General features: G+C 29.3%; 1 protein-coding gene across 1 annotated transcript in view; it reads right to left on the bottom strand.

The window, feature by feature from the left end:
• Window positions 1-24267, bottom strand: part of sNPF (short neuropeptide F precursor) — a 50688-nt gene that overhangs the window by 4143 nt on the left and 22278 nt on the right. The window lies entirely within an intron of this gene.

Here is a 24267-nt window from a genome sequence, read left to right as displayed (position 1 = left end):
ATACCAGTTCCAAATTAATTTTTTCGCCGAACCATGTTTACCAGCATTGTTTAAAGTTAATGGTAGATAGTTATGGAAAGTTGTATATCGGGAAAACGAACGGTAGCTCTCTAGAGACACTAATGTGTACCTAAAGTTGTCATGGAAAATTTATTGCTGTCCAATACTCGGTAGTAATAGAGTAGCTATTGTATATTGTTTGATGCATAATAATTACATTTTAGATATTTATTGCGCGTCAGTAGAGCACGGTATACCAATTTGCAATATGCAGCCAAAGTTTGTTTATACACAGCGTCCGTCTGCCTTCATATTGGAAAACTTTCGGAATTATCCTGTATCGCAGGTGATAAATCAATTAAGACGCGCGTGACACTTAGGCACACCTCGTGCACATCCTGGGCGTAGCGTTCAACCAGACAGGTGTGCAAAATATTATGAAAATTGCATCGGAGTAGGATACACATGATTTACCAAGACCAAAATGGAATATTTTCTGATCATTTGGTAATGTGAAAAATATGAAACCGTCTTTTATTAACACAATCTGTATTTTCTTATCATATACATACATAAAGATCTCGACTTATTAATTTGTTCTAAAGGTTATCGAGTAAGTCTAAATATGATGTAAATTTGAGCAATTTTTGATATTATTTCGTTAGTTTCAAATGATCATAATTCATTGCTTTTGACACTTTCGCAAATTGTTCTCAAGCTGTTCGCAAATATTTAAATGTTAACTCATCATATTTTCTGAGCTTATGAAAAAGAGAGTTATTTTTTATTCTACTCAAAATATCTTAACCCTTTATATGCTAGGTGCGGATAAATCTTAGACACTATGTACGGCTCTTAAGTGCAAAATTCGGATTTATCCCACGCTCAAAAAAAAAATCAAGTGCTAAAGTCACGTAATTAATCAATTATACAGTTAAAAATAAAATTAACATAATATTTAATGCATTATAAGTCAACTTTGCAGTCAAGAACTCCCTGTATATTCACTCAATTTAGCTATCTGTCGTTTTTTCGACGATTTCTATAAAAAAAATCATTATTTTGGATAAAAACGGTAATTTTCCATATTTTCTTTGGGGTGAAAATATTTTTTTTAATCAATAAAATAGTATCATGAAAATCCATTTAATCAAAAGTGCTACAAAATGAGTTGCAGCTCTTATTCTAGAAAAATTAAAGCACATTGTAAAATTGAATTAACTCTTAAAATGACGCATGAAGAGGACTACTATAATATATGAGATGTAATACCATACCAGATAAAAAAAACATTATTAGTTTTCAAGATGAAAATTCAGTGTATAAAAAAATTGCCACAAAGATAAAATAGCTTAAATTATATTTATTTTTATTTTTATTATTATTTGCCGGTTGTAACGCATTGGGCTTACACCTGTCAGGTAGAGTCTCCAATTACTCAAACCATCAACTACTCGAGTATTGAATATTAAAATTTTAAAATACTCGAGTACTCGAGTACTTTCGAGTATTTACCAAATGTACCAAAATAGCTATTATTCAAATTCGTGCACATATAAATAAATGAATAAAATACTTAGTATGTTAATTTTTACAATTATTTTAACTTCACGAACATACTTTTTAAAAACAATAATGCAAAAAGTGTCTCGAATTTAATATTACTGCTAACCATTGGTTTTATTATTCCCGTTATGGAAAAAACCCTTTCCGTTGCTGTTGATGTTGGTCTTATTGTCATTAACGCGTTGGATAAGGCTTCTAATTTATATCTGTTCGCTTTTTATAGATATAAAATTTTTTGAACTCTCTTTTTATGTTCTCTTCTTTTCTCTTATTTCCTTCGACTATTGACAAAATAGCATTTTGTAATTCTTCTTGAATAGATTTTTTTTCTTAACAATATACAATATTCTACTCCTTCTGATTAATGCGAAGAATTTAAATCTATATCCTTCGAAGATGTATTTGGGTGAATCCCTTTCACTCTAGAGCTAAACGGTTCGCAAAGAACTGACTTTACTTTAAATGCCTTTAAAACACACAATTGTTTTGATTTATATTTAAAGCTGAGGGATCAGTATAAACAATTTACAACACTTTACGCTACAACTGCATAGTCATAAAACCTAAAAAAAATTTTGTTGATATTTCATATTGTTCATTGCCATAAATTAGATAAGTCGGGACTGTCGAACAGAAAACACAAAATAAATTTCTCCGTCGTACCCACTAACATAGCCGACGACCGGAACTATGCAACTATGGAACTATGAAAAAATTATACCTGATAGTAACCGCTCTAACTCGGGACTTCGGGCATACACGCCAAATAAAAGCAAGACGTTAACCTTTACCGGACCGAATTAAAGTTAATTTTGTTTCTAAAATATTTCAAATTTTTTTAATTTCGAGTATTAATCGAGTAATTTTCAAAATACTCGATTATCAAGTACTTGAAAAATAGACAAGTATACTCGAGTATCGAGTACTCGATTACTCGAATTGGAGACTCTACTGTCAGGTTACAAGGGGCAAATCTGTACCAACTGAGTAAGTCAATCAGACATAATAAATACCGACAAGTAAGTATAAACCACTAGACTGAAAGTCTGGCAATTTTTTTTATTAATAGCGCATTTTCTTATAAGTGCCGCTGCCAGGTCTCGAACCCGCAACCTCAGAGTTACTAGTCTGATACGTTACGGACTACGCTATTCTGTCTGTTATGTATATGAAATGTCACGTTAATTTAAACTTTAATAGCTTTATAAATTTCAAATATTTTTCCTAATATAAAACATTATTTAAGACTGATCTTTTATAATGTTGACTTTCATAATTTTATCACAATCATCATAATTTACTTTAAAAATGATAAAAACTAACACAACAAAAGAATAAATATTGCTAACAACAATTAAGACAATAAGACTAATAAAAATAAAACCAATAAAAATACTGTAATATATAAAATATTTTTTATATCTGAAATGTTCGCGTTTAGAATGTACAGTCAAAAATTAAACCTGAAATAAAAATATGAGATATTAATTATAAGCTTACAACACATATTTTTAATCACGTTGTTATTTATTTATTTATTAAAATTATGACTATCGTCACGAGACCAAAAGTATAAAATATATTACAATTTTAAAATATATACATATATACGTATACATACATACAAATACATGTAAGTAAAAACACGAAAACCTCAAATCACCTCAACAGGTGTGCATTGTGCCACACGAATTGAACAAAACCCCATATGTGCACGAGAAAATGTCAATATCTCGATGTACAGTATTGAGCAGACGAACGGCCTTTGCCAAAGAAGAGTTGGCCAATGCTCTAATTCTAGACTTTATAGGAAGGAACAGTGGACGCAATCGAGAACTATAACCACCTTCCGGAGCCCACGTTTGGAGCTGCTCGAGCACTGAAGGGTTGTTTATGATGCCTTTGAGCAATTTTCAGAAGTGTTTAATTATGTAAACATTTCTGCGAGTTGACAACGAAACGTATCCCAGCACTACCTAAATAAAAGCACTGAGAAACAAGAACGGATAATAACCGTATTCCTAAGTATAAATATCGCAGAAATTTACGCTGTACTTTTTTCAGCTTCAATTCATTAAATTACGTCTGGAATCTAAATAATAGAGCTAGTTTATAGTATGCTGCGGACTAGAGCATTATACAACTACCTTTCAGGTAATTCCTCAAACATTTTCCGATCAAAAAAATAAGAATATAAAAATCAACGACCTAAGAGTGACTGTGAAATATTCGGCAGCTAATTAAAATGAGAGTAAATATTTTCATGTAAACGTTTTTAAGTTTTTTGTAAGAGCAGAAGTGTTTAAAAAAACGATATATAAAAAGCACATGATTTTAAATAATAACTATAATTATGTTTGAGATTTTTAGATGTAAATATTACGCAAATTACTGGCGTTACAAAAAAAAATGAAAATCGTTGTATTCATAACAAAGAGCTGGGAAAAGCTATTTACACTCACTGTTAATGTAGAAGGAAAAATAAAGATACAAGCAAGTATTAAAAAAAATCGATAGTTCTATTTAGAAAATCTTCTCAGAAAATTGTATATTTAAAGATTTGAGAATACAGTCGTCTCTTGTAAAGCATAAAATGTGGTTAGTCTACATTGCCGTCTACAGCTACGTAACGTCTGGAGGAAAAGACGCCGCATCGGTTGCAAGTGATGCATATTAAATTGCACTCGATCGGTGGGAACGACTGCTCTTGACAAGGCTCACAATAACCTTTTAGTTTACATAACTACATAATTCGTTGTTTGTCCTTTCCAAATGAACTTATATAAATGGAAAATTATCGTTTTGTCTCTCAATCACGTGCACAAACAAACATAGTCTACAATGATCTGATTGATAATTAGATTCGTTTAAAGCAATATAACACAACCATCCGATAGCTAGTTAATATGTTTATTTTTAACGTAAATAATTTATTTAATTTATTTAACAATAATGTCAAGCGGAATTCATAATAACATTAAAATTATATTATTTAAAGGGCACTATATCTGGCAAAATAGATATTGGATTAGATCAATTTTTTTTCCATTTACTACGGATTGTTCTGTTTTTAAATGTATCTATCAAACGCTTTAGCTATATCCAGAAATACTGCTCCTGTTTACATTTTTATCGAAGCCAATTTGTATATTATGTATTCCGAAACTCGATGAAGCTGTTGCGTAGCTGTATTCGCTGTTCTAAATAAAAAGCTCTTAAGGTAAAATATTATTATCGATTACGTGTTTACGTAATAGTCTGAATTGAATTAGTCTTTCGAAAATTTTACTCGCAACGGGTACAAGGTAAATCGACCGATTTATTGCATGAAGAGTTTCGATCAGTATCTGGTTTACGTAGAGGCGATTGAATTTATGATATTATTAAAAAAAGCTGATACCAATCGGTAGTTGAAATTTAAATGCTTTATTAAGCATTGATTCATTTCCTGATGCTTTACAGTTAGGAAATGTTTTATATGTTTTTTTATTTTGCAGATTTATTAGGGATGGTTTTAAATTAATAAAAAATGCGTACTTCAATACACATCTAATTTTTTAAATATCAGAAATATTTAATAAAGCTAATATTTCTTAAACGATAGAACAATTTATTAATCTCATTGTATTTTTTTAAATCGCCTAATAGTCGATTCTTCTTAGTACTTTTATTCAATCGAAACAAAGTTATTTTATAGCCTCTCTTTAAATTATTTTTAAGCATACCCATTGAGATGCGTAAACCGTAAAAGCTTATATGTACCGTATACAACATTTTTCTTCAATTCGAATCAAATTGCCGTAAAAGTACTTCTTTTGTATACTAAGAACGTGAGTCGGGCAAACCTATCTCAGTCATAAATACTACAATGCGTATAATGTAAGAACAGTCCTAGTCCTTTTATTAATACCAATAATGGGAAAATTTGACGAGAAGCTTTCACTATTCAATGGTATTGCAATAATTATACGCGATAAACAGGCGTATTATGATAATATATTATACATAGCCTATAGTTAATACAAATTTAGAAATCGTACATGAGCGGATTGAGTTTGGATGAAAATTCAATAATAAATATGTGTTTTATATATTGATTCAAGTGCTTATTTCGCAGATTATGTACTATTAAATTTAACATTATAATCTTCATTAATAAAAATCTTATAATAAGTAATAATGCTATGTAAATCTCTAAAATCATCTTACTCACTTACAGAGAATGCTCACTAAAACACTAAGTATCTAAGTTTTCTTAGAAAGCAGATAGATGTAGTGGTTAGCCAATGGTTTACTGGGGGACAAATTCCTGGGTTCAAGAATATATTATTAAAAAAAACTATAAACTGAAATCAAATATCGAATCCGAACTAAACTAGTTGTTTGCGATTAATGTTTTTAAGGTATAAGTTTCTTTTGTATTTTTTATGCATATTAAGATAAATAAAAGAAGTGGAACATAGCCTTCAAAAGCACTCATAATAAGCATTATTAATCATTTTTTTTCTAGAAAGGTTTCTCGAAAATTATCATATTTCTTTGTTATAAATATAATTAACACGAATATTTTACGTGATGCATAACCGCTGCAAGTTTAAATGCGCTAAATTTACAGCTGCATTCATAGTAGGTAGTAAAACAAGGGACATGGATTCCCGATTACACTCTAATTTTTTTTTTTGATAATATAAGTTTTACGATTGACGCAGTGGATCGAATTATAAGATGTATATATTTTGTTCCGACTACCTCAAAACATTTACCGATTATTAAAAAAATTAAGAATGGCTTAAGAATGATAATTATTTGGCAAGGATTCGGCGGTAAATTAAAACAGGAGTCAATGTTTTAATGTAAATGTTATAAGATAAAATATTGTTATTATTTATTAAAAAAGGAGCATTTAATAAAACATGCAAGAAATACTTAAGTCAAAATTATAATAATACTGTACTAGTATGTTTTAATACAATTCTTAGCGTTCGTTTATATTTTATTAAATAACAATAATATAATTTACATGCATAAATATTGATGCAAATTTTGCAAATGAAATTAGTGTATAGATTAATCATATACAAATGTATATTTTTCTATATACAAAGATACTGTAATAATATAAATACATACTGTATCTTTCACGTTTTTTAATATATCAATTACTTATTTTTCGAGAAATGAAAAAATCCTGAAATAAAAAACACTGTATGTCTTAATACTAATAATAATAATAAATATATTCGCACTATTGCTAAATTTTCATAATGAAAAACTTATTTTAATTATGTGTGAAAATTCATTATGCGCATTTATAATTTTGTTTTTATAAAATACAACAATATTTTCGAACAGTTTATGAATATTCAGAATTACATTAATACTAACATATATATGTAATATGAATAAATTTAATTTTTCATGCGTAATAAATTTGGGTTAATTTATACTACTTCAATATACTTTTTTTATTATTATTTCAATAGAATATTATATTAATCAAAACATAACATTATCAATTTATTAAAATATATAAGAAGTGATTTATTGCTCTTAATATTTATTATAAAAAATATTTCAATAATAATAAGCAGTTAGCAAAATTTATTTTTATTCTATAATAATATTTCTCAAATCTTAAAGAGTGAAATATTAAAAAGTTTGATTTTATGCGAATTATATAATAAATTTCAATCATGTATAAGTTCTAAAATATATTCTAGCAGGAAACAGATACTTTTTAAAAATATTTTAAACTACTAAATGATTAGATTAAGCGCAATATTTTTTTAAATTATTTTACTCGATATTTTTTAAACATAAAAAGCGCCATTTTCAGTTAAAATGTATGTGCCACACAACCCATAGCAATGAAATCAGCAATATCTGTAGCGCTATATTAGCAGCATTGTCTCAGATTGTGAGGCGAATTTATTAATTTATTAATATAAACAAGCTTTTATGCTAAATGGTGGCCTATGTATTTATAGTTTGCAACTGACCGATAAATTTACTATAATACATTGAACACGAAGGAGTGCGTCAGATTGTTTTCTATTGACTTTCTATACTAAGATTATTTGTTAGGGTTTTAAACATTTTATATGTTTATGGTTAGTCCTTAGTCTTTAATATTCATAGCCTTTCATGTAATACCTTTAATTTTATATCAGAACAATTTGATATCCAATGCTTTTCAAATAATACATCTTCATCCTGAAATTATAACGTATTACGCTATTTTTGGAATGAATTATGCATCATACAACTTCTTACAACGTTTTAATATAAATTGGATTTTTATACGAAGACGTATACATACAAGAGCGGTCGAAAATATGGCATTTCTGACATTTTTTCTGCCGACATAACGAGATTTTTATTTTTCTCCCGAAAAATTTGGCTCGTCAGCGGGCTGTGTCGCCTTGGGGTGTGGTCTCGCCATATTACCAATTCCGATGTAAACTCGCCGAATAGATGGAATTGGTCGAAAGAGGTGTTTTCGACCACATGCGACATCATTCCCGAGCAGCCGACTTTAGTTGTACGAGGCTCGAGATCGATTTCGAATGTGACCATTTCCGTGCAAATTGTCAGGGAAAGACTATATTGGGGGTGTCAAAAAAAAAATATGTACATTCTGAATCAGATTGATGTGTAAAGAACAAAATTTCGGTATAAATGTAATATATATGAGAAATATTCGGAAATTACCTTTACAAAAGAGTAAAGTTGTAAAATATGTTGCGACATATTTTCTGAAATCATATTTTAGGCGAAATATTTTAATTAGGCATTAAAAAAATATATAAAAATATTTACTTGATAATTAATCGTGTTTTCTTTGCTGCTTAGTGTTGCCATATAGTGAATTTCCAGTTCAGGGCAAAAGAAATAAAATCGTGCCATCACGGCAAAAACACTTGAATATCAAGCGTTTATATTAAGACTTTTTATAACAATGTTACGAGTGAGAACCGAATAAAGTACATCTAAACCGAATTTTGATCAATAGAACAGTGCAAAAAAGAATTATCCCGTCAAGAATCCACGTCAAAAGCAATAAAATCGTGCCGTCGCAGTAGAAATACGCAGTTATCTAGCATTTATATTAAGACTAAGAATCAAGTGTAGCACATCTAAACCGAATTTGGACCAATAAGAGAGCGCAAAAAACAATTATCCTTTATCAGAAGTCAAATATCCACGTCAAAAGCAATAAAATCGAGCCGTCGCCGTCGCAGTGGGTACGCTCGTTACCGAGCGTTCCCACTGCGTGTATTTTTATTGAAATTCCACGAATTAAACTTGCGTTTCTATAAATAAACATAATTTCAAGTCAAATTTAAGTAAACATACAATATAATTGTCGTGATGTGAAATGCAAAGAAAACATTTATAGAATAAATAAAGTATTTTATACAAATAATTATTGTCATTAATGAAAATAATAAAGCTTCTATTTTATTTGCCTTATTTTAAAATTTATATTCAACAGTTTTATTATTATTATTTATTGTAAGACATCGATATAATATTTGAGCTGAGTCAACGTTTGCAATTGGACTAATATTTGCTTTTGCGTTATTATCCTTTGCGGGTACATTATTTATAAAGCATAAAGGATCTTCAAAGCAGCACGGGACAAAGCGTACAGGAACTATTTTTATAGTCTCACAGACCCGATCGATTTTAATAAATTAGAACACATGATTTGTTTCACTGGCGTGTGCTGCCATTGAAAAAGTATCGACAAAGATAACATCTATAAAAGTAAAAACATTGATAATATTATATTGGATTAATAGACCTTCTGTCGAAGACGTTAAACACAACTTAAAGTGTCATCAACGTAAGACGCTACCCATAAATTAGCTGTGTAAAATAGTATTTTATTGGCAGCTGTCATTGTTGTATTTCATAAGTTGTTGTGTTGATTAGCTATTATTATTTATTGAAATCTGAGAGGACTGCTGTTTAAAATAAAAATCTTTATCGCATAATTGTTATATATTATACATATCCAATCAATAAACATTTCTCAGTTAATAACTAAAGCATACTTCAACAGTACATGATATGCAATTTGTAAAACTCAATTGTTAAATATAATGTAGCAATGCATTTATTTTATAATAATAATCATTCTTTATATATGATATCCTTCAGCATGAACAATATATCGTAAAAATCTATTGTACAACCGAAGGACCTAATTATTCGTATAGGGCGCAAACTAATAAATATATGACAATTGATTTGTCAGCATCTCGGAATTTAATGCTCGCAAAATATATTGTCTGAATATTAAGTTGAATTAAAAATAGCAATTTAATTTATTTAAAGAAATTATGTATATAAATGTAAAAATAATCATTTTACCGTAATAAATTGATCTATATCTCTGAGAAACAAATGAAATAAAATATTTGCAATTTAATCAAGTCACTTAAAATGGCTTCATTCAGATTAATCATTGATGTTTATTGATTTTTAAAAATAATATTTTTTTTCGTATACAAATCAACTATATAATATATATGATCATAGTTCTCGCAGTTTCGGCCAAAATTTATCGCGTTGAAATTTGAAAACGCGGTCGCGTTTACCATTGAAATTCAAAAGCTGCAGTGTAATTTTATTAGACATTACAACGCGGTTGGTCCTAATTCGTGCCGACAATGGCCACCGATGGCAGCACACGTTTCCACAATTATTAGACAATTCTGCAAGCCGTCAGTAGGCTGAATAGCGAATTCGTAGATGATTTTAAAGCAGACGCGCAGTGTTGCCAACCAGTCCGTAATCGAATAAAACTGCCAAACAATTAAGCGCAATTGCGTTGATTAAAGCGTATAGTATCTATTGAATAATACAAACGTACGTGCCCCGCGCTCGTTCGATAAATTCAAATGATGAAAACAATTCAATTGGCAAGTTTTACTATGAACGCGTATTGTGCGCCTAATTAATATCCTGCTATGTGTGAGTGTTATTATTACAAGGAATACAAACGATATGTCAACGTTTCGAAATTACTATTTCACTTATAGATGCAAGCGGGTGTTGTTTATGTACTTAGTATGTACAATAAATACGATTTGCATTATTTTAAATTAAAAAAAAAGCTAATTAAAGTGGGGTTATATCGAACACTGTTTTTTTTTAATAGTCACATACACTTAATTGAGCGTACCATTACAGTATCGATTATGTGAAAGCTATTTTAATATTACATGGTTACGACAACAAAATATCCAAATAGAGTATTACAATGGCACCAACTGTTTTATTTACGGTGTTGCCATATTGAATTTTAAGCATATTAAGTGGAGTGTGTTTGTCGCATAAATATTCGTTTTTGATTGATTGTTTGCGTTACAATAGTATGATTGAGTGCTGGAGTAATTTTGTTATTCTATCATATCATTTGTATGACTTTTAAATATTCAAACTTGATGTGCGCATTATTTGTGTAATGATTTTTTCGATTTTAAAGTATTCTACAAATCTTTGATTTGTTAAGAGCGCAAATGTTACTAAATATAAATTTTACAATAGAGAGAAAAAAAAATACTTTTTAAGTACAAACATAAGGAGAAACAGTTTCAGTTTATTATTTATATTAAAATTAATATAAATATTAAACTAAAACTGATCTTATTGTATAGAACTGTAAACAGTCAGATGCTTATTTGACTTGATAAAGGCTTAAAAATTATTTTGTTGGTATTTGTATCTTTTATCAAATACTTATTCAAAATTAAGATTGAGATAAAGATTTTAACTATTTTTATATTTATAATTTTTACAGTCGCTTCACAATATTTTAAGAATTTTATAAAATCAAATTGAAAATGTATTCCTCTGCTTTGAATAGTCTTAAGGTTATCAATCAAGACGAGCAACATTCCTTTTAGCTTCGTGTATACTCAAAGGTATACCTTACACAGAGAATATATTGTGAGACTGCGCCTTAGTATTCGAGGCAATTTAGAATACTTTGATATTCCATTGTTTCTACCGGCTTAGTTTTTCGCTGGATGAAAATTGTTAATATTTTATCTATGCGTATTTATGCGTAATCTATTTTTATCGGAACGGGTTCTTAGATTACCAAAACAAAGATAAAGCCGCCGGCTGGTTTGAGCCTTACAAGAAGAATGCATATTAAGCATGCAACTGCCTTTATCTATGCAGTGTTATAAAAAAGGCAGTGGTCGTAAACATTTTAAAAATATTCGTACAAATTTAATTTTAAATAATAAAAAAAGCTGAAATGAGAATTCTCGATTTTTCTCGAGAAGAAACACTACGCCTGTCTGTAGAGTTCTCTGTAGTAGATGTCTCTTCAACATCAGAATCAGAAACATTATAAATTATCGGGCTTATTAATTGAACTCTTTCATTTATAAATTGTACCACCCAATAAAAACAGTCGAAAAGCTTTTAAGCAAATTAACAGGCGTGAAAATAGAAATATTATCCTAAAAAGTCCGGTATAAACGCCAGTATCGGCATGTGGCATATGAAGCCGAATTCTTTGTTAAAATGGGACACCATGAGAAAATCATTTTGCATATTATGGCAAAGTATCTACCGTGAATCAGAAAAGATAGCACGTGCATTTGTAATGGCTATCCAAAACAGCTGTTCATAATCTTTTTAGTGTCCAACATTGAATCGTTTAAAAACACTACACAACGGCTATACTTTTGTAATTAAATGTTCCACAGGTACAGGTAGAGAAAAATACTTATATGTATTTATTTTACTGGCAAAGGGATCCATAAAATATCAGAAGGTTAAGAAAATATATTTTTAAGTTGATATGCTATATGTTTCAAAATCCTGTAAATTTCATATATGTATTATATATTATATAATACAAACATACGTATATATTTATAGATTTTGACTTAGGGTCTGCAGCCCTTATTTAATGGTCTAAGAAACTGTATTAAATTATTTCAGAAGTGACAATATTATATAGTAAGTATTTATATCGAATTTTTTTTTTAAAAAAAAAGTTTTTTTTAATGGCTGTTAATACTATTTTGATATTAGCTTTCAAGATTAAATTCATATTGTGATCTTATTTTTACTTATGAAAAGGTTTTTTTTATAACTCAGTTAAAAATGCATTGCTCAGTACGTTTATATAAAATATGAAACACGTTTTAATTATTTATATACGTGCTGTAAACCCGTCCAAGGTAATTTACCCACGAACCATATTTTTGTCTTCCGTTTACTCCGGTCTCAGTGTAAATACGCAGATAATTCCTCTCTTAGTCGACCGAGCTTTTCAAAGCAAATCTAAATATTGAAACGTTAAAATAAATATTATTTATTTGCAAAATTTTAATGTGACAAAATTTAGAGATCGATCAAAGATATACTATAAAAAATTTCCTGATAATATCGACTGTTTTTATTTATAGATAGATATTTTTTATATCGTTAAAAACTTGAGTTATTCAGTTTGCTGAATCATATCGTTAAAATACAATAATGTGTCCAGTATTAAATACACGCGTCGATCATCATATTAGCATTTAAATGGTTCAGTAATAAACTATTATTTTTCAATTAGAAGCAAATTGAAGTTGATGAAAAGCTTTGTAAAAAAAGAGACAGTGAAATTGGAAGCGTCGAAATTAAGAGCTATTTTCTAATTACCGGTGCAAAAAATTGACGCTAAGGTCGTTAGCGCACTCGCATTATTTCGCCAATTTTCATTTTTCGCTGTTGAAGTACAACCCCACTAGCGAACCCTAATAGATTCGGAAATCAATTACGACGGCGACATTCCGCACAGTCAACTTCGGGAAAATTTTACCCAAAATTTTCCAGGGAAAATTCGATGCCGCGATGACACAGTGGTCGATCGGACGTCCGAAACGATTTTCGCTATCGTTCGCCAAATTTGACAGCTTATCATCGCCGGATAATTCAATACGATCGTCATATTTGCATTTGATACATCTGAAATAATCATGTCGACACGTAAAGTAGGTAATGTAGAACCTAACGAATGCCGAAGTTTCGTGGAATTAAACTAGTACTTATAATAGAGTATAAGATTTAAGTTTAATGAGGTATACCGCTTGCTCCAAATATTAACTGATTCCTATTTAGTTGCTTAATAATGGATTTTATTTATCTTAGATACACATTGAGCTTTTTGTAAAAAAAGTGCTTAGTTATCCCTCGATACAGATATATTTCAGGAATTCAAATAATCAAAAGTTAGAATATACATATAAAGAGCTTTGCTTTGTGTGTTTAAGTGTACTGAAAAAGTGTTTGTACTAAGTTCAAAGGTAAGGTTAAACAATACAACCGAAAGCTCTGCTCTATATTTAGTAAAACCTCAATTATTTATGTGAAGTATTTTGAACTATGTCTAAACATAGAAATTATATTTATAAAAATGTGAAAGAAAAGTTGTGATTTATATTAAATTATAAAACACGAGTAACAGTTCTATTATGAGTTGAACTATATCGATTTTGGCAGGTGTAGTTTTTATTAGATTAGCACAATTTGTTTCCATTAAATTGATCGTTCAGATTGGCTATCTATCGCAATAGCGTATATCATTTTGAAAAGGAAATGTCATTCGATAAAGCATGATATTGATATACTAGTTTTGTATTAAATTATATGAATGAAAATTCTACCTTCATAGTTTATTATAATAAATACGCACACACGTATATCATACGTATATTTCACATGATGAAATGTGAGCACGTAGTCGTAGCATCAAAGGAAATTTTCAATGATTTTCTGGTTAAAGGATATCACAAAGTAAAAGTCTTTTGATCTCAGAGAAGAAACGATCCCTCATGCACATTGGAAGAAATCAATAGTAAAGAACTTGTATTAAACCTAACTTTTTTTATCTATGTATATAATTAATTATTCAATCACGTGCTATTTTTATATATAGTTAATGTACAAATTTTAACAAAACGTTAATATAATATTCAACAAGAGGGAGAGATGTGCGAAAAGTATACATATAATATATAAGAAGCAAAAACTTTACATCTTCTGCTATCGTAAACTTTTTATGATTTTTTAAGCACTGTTTATACTCAACCATCAAACGTTCGTACTGACATTACTATATTGTTTATAAGACCAATATTTTTATATACCCAAGAAAAACGCTTTTCGCCATCAATTAAATTTACGTATTTTTTAATTTCTCAACTTAAAAAAATCTTTATTCTTTATAGTAAAGCGCAAATATTTAAAAACAAATATAGTGTTTTATGTTTGTTTGACTATTAAAGTCTAATTTGTATTCTTCAAGTCGATTTCATTTCGCAAACCAGTTAGTTAAAATTTACGCTAAACCTAATTATGTTTCTTTAGTCATAATTTACATACAAAAAATAAAGTTTTAAAATAGAACAAATTGTAAAATATTACTCAATTAAAACTTAAATTAATATAAATTTATTATACACATTCTTGCATTCCTTTACAATTTCTACATTCGTGTCTAGCTTATGCATAGAACATCGATAAAATGGTTTCTATGAAACGTACTAAATCTGAACAGGTTTTCAAAGAACGGTTTCGTTTCTCACAGTGTAAGTTTCAAACTGAAAACGAAACATATCTCTTTTGTATATATTTATGGAAAGCACTGTCGACATTTGCAAAATTTTATTCGCAATGTTCCGATATGGCTTCATCCGAGAAAAGCAATGCAAAGGTTTCAATGTCTCACAACGATGTCTCGTATTGATGCTATATAAATTTTTCATTATTCTTGGCTTAAGATAAGCTTTAAACCTTTAATATTACTTATTTAATTTAATGATCATTATTTTATTATTGATATTATATATATTATAGTATATATAAATTTAAATAGACAGCAATACAAATCAACATTTTAAAATACATTTACCAAGGCTTTTTGATAATTAGTTGTACAATTAGGAAGATGTTAATTTTAAATCAAAGGTTACTTAAAACAAATATATTTAACAAAAACAAGGAAAATTACAATATAAATTTATATATTTACTTATGTTTAATTGTATTTATATAATTTATTTTAATTAATGGTCTTTTCAATTGTATTTATTGTGTATGAGAATATATAATATATATAAGTTTTTAATATATATATTACTGAAATATAAACATGTTTTAATAATTATTGAAACATTTACATCTATATACAATTGAGCAAGGTTGGAAAAATATATCAATGAAGATTCAAAAAATTAAAAATATTGCTCAGCTTACTCTCAGAAGTAAGCAGAAAACAGTACTAAATATTATCGGGTGTGCCTCATGACGGCGTTCTTGGATCGATGCTGAATTTGTTATAAACAATAGACCTTTTACTGACAAACTTAACAAGAATTGCAACATTTGCCGATCACACTACTCGTTTGATACTGACACAAAAAACATCAAACAGACTGCAAGAGCATTTCTCAAACGTCCAAGCTTGGCTCTCTACTAAATGGCAAATCAAAGCTAATGAAACTAAATTAATCCATGTTACATTTACGCTCAACAAAGATACTTGTCCGTTGGTATCTTATGACGGGAGTAATATTTTGGAATTCATCTTGACAGAAGATTGACCTGGATAAATCTAATTTGGAACAAAAGAAAACACCTAAATCTCACAGCAACAAATTAATAGCAAACTTAGTTAATTAAACAGTTGATTGATTGTTTTATTATTTAATAGTTTAATGTACTAACATACCAATTTAAAAAAAAAGGTGATGCATGGATGAAATTCATATTATTAGATACTATATAAGATTTTAACTTCGCAGGCTGTGAATCATGTAGAAATATTTGTGGCACAATTCTGTGAATCATGTGGAAATATTTGTGAACAAATACACCTTTACTGATACTAAGAATTAAAATTTCAAATTAATTGTTTAATATATATTAACCGGTTGCGTTAATAAAATTATATTTATACTAGTGAAAATGTTACTTCATTGGTAATACACATTCATTGTAACATACATACACACGAAAAAAACTGTGACGCAAATCTCATTCCTGCTACGAACAACGTTTTTGTGGAACGTTAAAATAAAAAAAATCAACGTACTTAATCGTCGAGTTAAGCAATTTGCTTCGAGATCGACATTTTGATTACAAGCACATACAAGCGTCGAACAAAGAAAAGTCAAAACGAGATTACCGTCTTCTCTGCCTACCTTTATTTTTCAGGATTAAGTTTCCTTAGAAAATATCTTAAAAATATCGAAGTTTCTTTGGCCGAGAGAAAGAGAGAAGGCAAGTTAACCCACGCGACAAAGAAGTCAGATTCAATTATGATAAACCGCCACACCGAAATTCTAAATCTGCTTTGATGAAACACGGGGTAAACAGCTAGCTACCCTCACGCATCCGACTGCCAGCAAAGGCGTCCTTACCTGAAACGAGCTTCTGTGCTTATACGGGGCAAGTTTTAACACATAGCGCGCTATGAATGTATCGGAGCCCATCAAAACTTTCGTCGGTTTTGTTCACGAGCTCGTAAAAAGTGCCTCCCACTTGAAAAATTTTCAGCAATTTGAATTTTCCAAGCAACTAATGCGCACACGCGCACGCGTTCGCACGACGACGTGCGAAATGTAATGTTATAATTTTATTTTATTTGGTGAAACGTGCACGTGAAATAACGCGGTTCGCATATTTACGTTTTGAAGTATTGTATTAAAGCGCTTTAAGGGCCAAACCGAGAGAAATAAAGAGATGCGAGGTTCTTAAGTGTGCTAAAATTTTAATGTTTTGAGTAATATTCGAGGGAACTTGAAGAAAGTCTGAAGTTCAGTTGAAAAAATGTGTTAAATATCTAATTTAACAGTCTCTCTATAGAGTATTATAGATCATTATATATAAATATATGACAAAAACCTGAACAAAGCTATATTACGAAGAAAACGTGTAAACCTAATTTTTGTGATTGGTATATGATAACTGTTTTCATATAAATGTCATTAAACATTTGCATTATATTATGGTTTAATAAGCATTAAAAGTATTGTAGTAATTTATTAGAGAGGATTGCCTACCACTCATTATGTATTACCTACAATAAAAATCTCACCGCGCGACTAATAAAGTAACAACTAGTAAGAAAAATATGGCAAAAAATAAATTGCGCTTAAAAAATCCAGGTCGATGTAGACTATACCGACTTTCAGAAAGCATTTGACAAGGTTTGTCATGCGCTACTTTATCGAAAGTTCAGCAATTTTTTTCGAATGGTCTTGTTAGTCTTTTTCGAGAGACTTAACTTGCCGCTGTCAGTATGTGAGCTATGGCAATCGTCGATCCAATGATTATTTCGCTCATTCTGGAGTACGACAGGGATCCAATCTGAGTCCTTTACTCTTTTTGCTCTTTATCAACGACATAATATGCTGATGATCTGAAAGTGTTTCAAAATATTGGCACAGATTAAGATTCGTCAAAGAAAGACCTGGAGTCTTTTGAGCATTTGAGTAACACTGACCTAGGGAGTCGCGATCGCGTCCATTATTCTAGCCAAAAAGTCAGCGATTAAAAACGCTCCTCTTGCTTTTCAACGAGCTTGCCAGACACAATAATGTTTTTAGTGATAGCCTTAATGAGGAGCTGGAATGGTTTATTGATTTTTAAATGCCATCTTGACACATTGGGGAAACCAGTCAAATCATGATTTGTAATAAAAAAAATAAAATTTAAAGAAAAAAAGATTATTTTCACTTTCTTTAAAGAAATATCAGTTTAGTAGGTAAAACATTGCGTTGTGCTTTTCAAATTGAGTCATGGTATTTTCTTCAATAAATAAAACATTTTATCAACATAATAAAAATAGCAATCACTGCTTTTATATTTGTATTCTCAATATTTTTATTATATATTCTCCATCTTCTCATAAAAAATGGTTAAAGAGAATAGTTTACAATATTTTGGTAAATCATATATTATTTGCTAAGAAAATACGTTTTTAAAATTTTAATAATTTATAAAAACACTTTTGCATTCATTAGGACTTGATTTGATTTTAATCATATTTATATTGTTAGTAATTAAACAATAAATTTTATTTATGTGATTTTTTGATTTTGTATATAACGCGTGCCTTACAAAAAAATTAATGTCAAGAAAAAATATATTTTTTAAATGAGAAAATAGGTACTTTTTATATAAATCTTTTTTTTAAAAAAATCTGTAAAACGCTATCAAAAAATGTCACATTTATGTAAAAGCAAAAAATCATTTATTGTGAAATAAAGTTTTTAATAAATTCATAAATTAAATCGTAATTTTATTATAAGATATCTTTATAGTGACCAGATAAAAATGCGTAGGACAAAACCATGCTATCAAAAGCGCGCGGTCAAAATAATGAGCCGAAAAAAGCGTGCATGACAAAAGAGCTCCTGACAGCAACGCACAGAGTTAAAAGTGCTTTAAGTATATTTTCGAGAAAAACTTATTCCAAAGTTTGATTTTATATTAAATTAAGCAAGGTTTGCAACTGTTTAACATTAGTTTATTCAGAATTCTTTGTTTTATTTTTAAAATTAAAAAAAAAAATATTATTTATAATTTTTTCAAAAAATACAGCTGTAACACGTAATCAAAAAATGTTACATATATGTAAAATCAATTATTGTAAAAATTAGTGTATTTAATAAATTCATAATTAGAATATGAATTTTATTAAAAGATATCTTTATGGTGACCAGACAAAAACGCGTAGGACAAAACCGTAGTCTCAAAAGCACGAAGGCAAAATAAAGAACAGACAAAAGCGCGTCTGACAAAAATGCACCGAGTAAGTGTATTTTCGAGGAAAACTTATTACAATGTTTGGTTTTAAGTTGAAATAAATCAAGAATTGCAATTGTTTAACATCGGTTTATTCATTACTCTTTGTTTTATTTTTTAGAATTGAAAAAAAAATATTTTTTTAAACAATGCAGCTGTAACACGTTATCAAAAAATGTTACATTTATGTAAAATTACGAATTTAATTATTGTGAAAATATACGTTTTTAATAAGTTAATAAATAAAATGCTAATTTTATTATAATCCTTACGGTGACCTGGTAAAAACGCGTAGGACAAAACCATGCTATCAAAAGCGCGCGGTAAAAATAACGAACCGACAAAAGTGCGCAGTACAAAAGAGCGCCTGACAAAAACGCACATATAGATGAAAATGTCTTAAGTGTACATTCGAGGAACACTTATTCCAACGTTTTATTTTAAGTTAAAATAAATCGAAGATCGCAATTTTTCAACATTGGTTTATTCAAAACTCTGCCTTATAATCTGGAAAAATCAGCTAAGCAATAATAATATTTAAAAAAATAAATTATTATATTGTAGCCAAATCGAAATTTTATTTAATAAAATACGATGAAGATATATCTTAATAAAATTTAATGGAAATAAAAACTGTTGTATCACAAAATAAGTAGTACTTAATAAATTTTTATAATAAATAATTGCCATTTTATTTATTATAACTTACTAAAACTACTAGAAATGATTATATAATACATTCCTCGTAAATATACAAAAAGCTCTTTACTTGAACTTCACCTTATGATTTGGTATACGAATAATCTGAGATTAAATTTCGATTGCGAGATTAACGTTGTGAATATGTGGTCGTGTGCTCCTTACGGTAATTTATCGTCATACACTTAGCTATAACAATGCAAGAGATTATTTAGTTGAAAGCTTTACAGTAGTAAGATAAATATTGCTTTAATTTCATATATTATTAAAACGAAAATTAACGGTGTGCTCATGGTGCGGTCGCACGTGTTGTGGTGGTGGTGATATTACGGTATTAACCTTTGGCATCATCACTGAGGCCTTGTATGAGCACACGAGAGAGCATCTTATCATATTTTTCGTTTTAATAGTGTAGAATTATCATTCGGCATCCGTTTTAACCTCTTACATATTAAATATATATAAATACATACACATATTTCTTTAAATATTTGCGAATATTTTTATTATTGTATTGAAGTGCCAGGATTCATCGCGATTAAGACTTTTGGCAGTGAGACATGGTTCCGAATTTTCAGAAAAAAAAAGTTTCACTTTTCTGAAAATTCGTTTCACTAACACAATATCAAATTGTTGGTTTTGATATTGATGAATCCCGATATTTAAATAACACATGTATGTATGTACATATATTTCATTTTTACAAGATGGAGAAAATATGTTGCAAAAACAGTAGACCAGTACGCGAAGATGTCCGCTACATCGCAGACAAAAGTATCTTCAAATATTAACTGGCTCTTTGACAACATATATAAAGGTGAATATATGTATAAATTGAATAATATATTACTATATGCATATAATATATAAATACTGTAAATATTATTATTGTAAATGGCCATTTCGATGTTTTACCTACTGATTTGCATGTTTTAAATACCATTTACATACTTTTATTATTCAAAGAAGAAATACAATTTTATTAATTGAGAATTGAGTTTATATTAAAATGTTACCGTATCATATAACCATTGATTGTCAAGAGATATGAAAATTAATATTTGATACACGAAACCTATATGAACTTTGCCCCAAAGTAGGCTGGCCGTTGATTGGAAAACATTTTTGATACATGATATATGTATATAATTTATACAACTTATTTTATTCATAAATATGTTTTTTATCGTTAATGCTATGTATTTTTATTAGGCTCGTTTGAGTGTATCCCTTTCAAAGACTATTCAAAACGTTGATTAATTAATTTTCTAAAACTTTTATAAAATATTAACAATTAGGCAGCTCAGTTAATTTGTTATGCAAAGGATGACGCAGACAAACTCGGCTTGTTAAGTTGCTTATCACATTTTTAACAGTTCGGTTGTCGTGTCAAAGTCGGCTTTTGCAGAATTTCCGTTAATTTTCCTAGAAATATCCGTCTTGTTTTTTTAATTTTATTTCTCGCCGAGCGGACGTTTTGCCACCTTGTTCTAAATTAATTAGACAGATCAGTGAATATAATTTATTTGCGTGTGACGGATCCTTTACAACGATTTATTCCACTGAATGAAGCTACAAATGGACACAAATAATATTAAATTTGTGGATATGGTACTTTTAATTATGAATTCATGAAATCGTAAATTTTAAGCCTCGCACAATTACGGTGAAAGGGTTAAAAAATTCAATCAAAATCAACTAATCATTTTTTATATTTATAAAAATATTTTTTATGAAATACGTAATTTATTAAAAATTACTTGCATTGAAAAATACACTACTTTTCGATTGTTATTTTATTGTTTTCTATAAAATTACAACGTCCTATAGTTAATTGGGCATTTTATGGTTTAATTATAAATATTACAATTTTGAATGGTTGTATATAAAAAATCATATATCAAATATTAGTTACTTTTAAAGGTAACCAATTAAATTTATATAATATAATATATATAATATTTATTTATAACAAAAATAAAGTGGATAAATTTACTAGATGACTATTCATAAAAACAGTAAGTATAAATGTATTATATGTAGTATTTTCCTAGACGAACTTTTATACTATTCATAAAATAATTTATGTATAACAAATTAATTACTTTTGCCACTTTTTCAAATCAATCTCAATAATACTTAAATATTTAGCAATCTTTATAATTAAAAATAATTTATATTTCCAATTCTAAAAACAAGTTTTTTTTTATTCTAGATTTAGATCCAGCTATTTGGTTATAATGACTAGTTCGCTATTGACATCCTCAATTTCTTTACTTTTAATACTACTCCTAATCAACTAAGAAGTGAGCTATTTTATATGTTACTCATTATAAATATTGAAATCTCACTCAAGGTATTACTAATATTTGAACAGCCTTTTAAAAGTTCACTCTCATCAGAATCGCGTTAACATTTTTTGTTTTATCCATCAATACCATTAACTTCCTGCCTAAATATAGTCCGTAAGTAATACTTTTTAAATTTATATCTCACACCCTTTGATCTATTGGTGGTGTACTAGAGATTTTAATCAGAAGAAGAATAATTATTTTAATGTTATATATAGTCACATGACCTAGTTCATTATAAGCCAGCAATCAAAAATTAAATGATAGGTTATTATATTGGCAATATGTTTCTAACATCTGCATGAAATGATTTCAAAACCTATCTTCAAAAAAATATTTAGTAATCCATGAACTAAGGATATATCCTTTGGTAATTTCTGTGGTAAACTATAAATAGTTTGATTTGGAAGTAAACAACAGCCATTTCCGCCAAATACAAGTGTTGCCCTATTTTAGATACTGTAAAACCTAGCATAGATATTTCTAATTGGGCGTATACGAATGATCTATCATTTGTTTTCTCTGATTATTATACCTCCACTACACTCTCTGGAAGTTGTCCGAACCGAAGCTACAACTGAAGTCAGACGAGATCTACGACTTCGAGTAAGCGTCCACACTGTCGCGGATTTCATATGTAAATGGCGTCCGGACGGCGGCTTCTGTCACGCACAGCCGGCATATTTGCGCGCGATCGAAAAAAGTGCCAAATAATCGCAATTTTTAAATTGTCATATTAATAAAATTATGCTACTGATAATTATAAAAGTTTGCGTGGGCACTCACCAATACAATATCAATGAAAACTTTTCGGTCGTAAATATTCAACTTACGCAAAATTATTGTGGGCTTTTGCAAAATGCCATAAGGCATAAAAATGATACTTAAGAAAACGATCACCGCATGTGAGACTATCCTAGAATTTGTCGCTATCGTTTCTAAATAAGAATTCGTTATGGTGTGACATTTATGTATATAAACCGATATAGGAAAATACATAAGGATAATCAAAAAGTTTTTTTTTAACAAAATCAAGTACAACTAATTATTTTTTAATTATTTAATTTTATATGAAAAAAAATATAATAACGATATCTGTTAGAAGAATATACTATAAAAAATATAATTAATCCCTTTTGGTGCCATAAAATATTCAAAGATGTCAGTAAGAGTGTGTTGAAGTCCCCGATAAGTATGTGGTATTATAACTTGACCAAATGACTACGATGCAGCACTCGACATGCGTGTTAACCATAGGACGCCTACGCGCATACTGAAATTGAACCGAGGTACTCATTCTATCTCAGTTTGCGAAACACCATATTATTATCTCTCTCACTCTCGTCACTTAGCACGCGAGAGCGGAAGGGGAAGTATCTTACCGCTCGCGCTCGAAAGAGCAGCTCCGACTTCGGTCCCCTTGACTCGGAAAATATGCCGACAACGTTCGGAAGCGCTCGAAGCTGGCCAAGTTAACTCAATTATCTCCACTTTACCTCCCGTTCTCGGTAACCTCGGATAACTTCCGAGAGATTTTAGAGCAGGCAGAACCGAACTCGACCAAAGTAACCCACTATATTCTCCGTCCTTGGCCAACCTTGGCCAACTTACAGAGAGTGTAGTGCAGGCATTATCTAAGCTCTGTTATTATGCTAGGGACTTACTATTATTAATGATCATAATATATAAATTTTGTATGTCTGCTTACTTTTATGTTAAACAAGAATACTTTTCCACGAAATAAAATTATGTTGACAACATATCAATTTACTTTAAATCAGTACACCAGTCATATTTAACTGACCCTCAGTCCCCTAGCAAA

The sequence above is a fragment of the Plectrocnemia conspersa genome, unplaced genomic scaffold (genome assembly GCF_051122295.1).
Source record: "Plectrocnemia conspersa isolate PC_06_02 unplaced genomic scaffold, ASM5112229v1 ptg000002l, whole genome shotgun sequence".
NCBI classification, from domain to species: domain Eukaryota; kingdom Metazoa; phylum Arthropoda; class Insecta; order Trichoptera; family Polycentropodidae; genus Plectrocnemia; species Plectrocnemia conspersa.
This window is presented reverse-complemented; position numbering and strand designations above follow the sequence as displayed.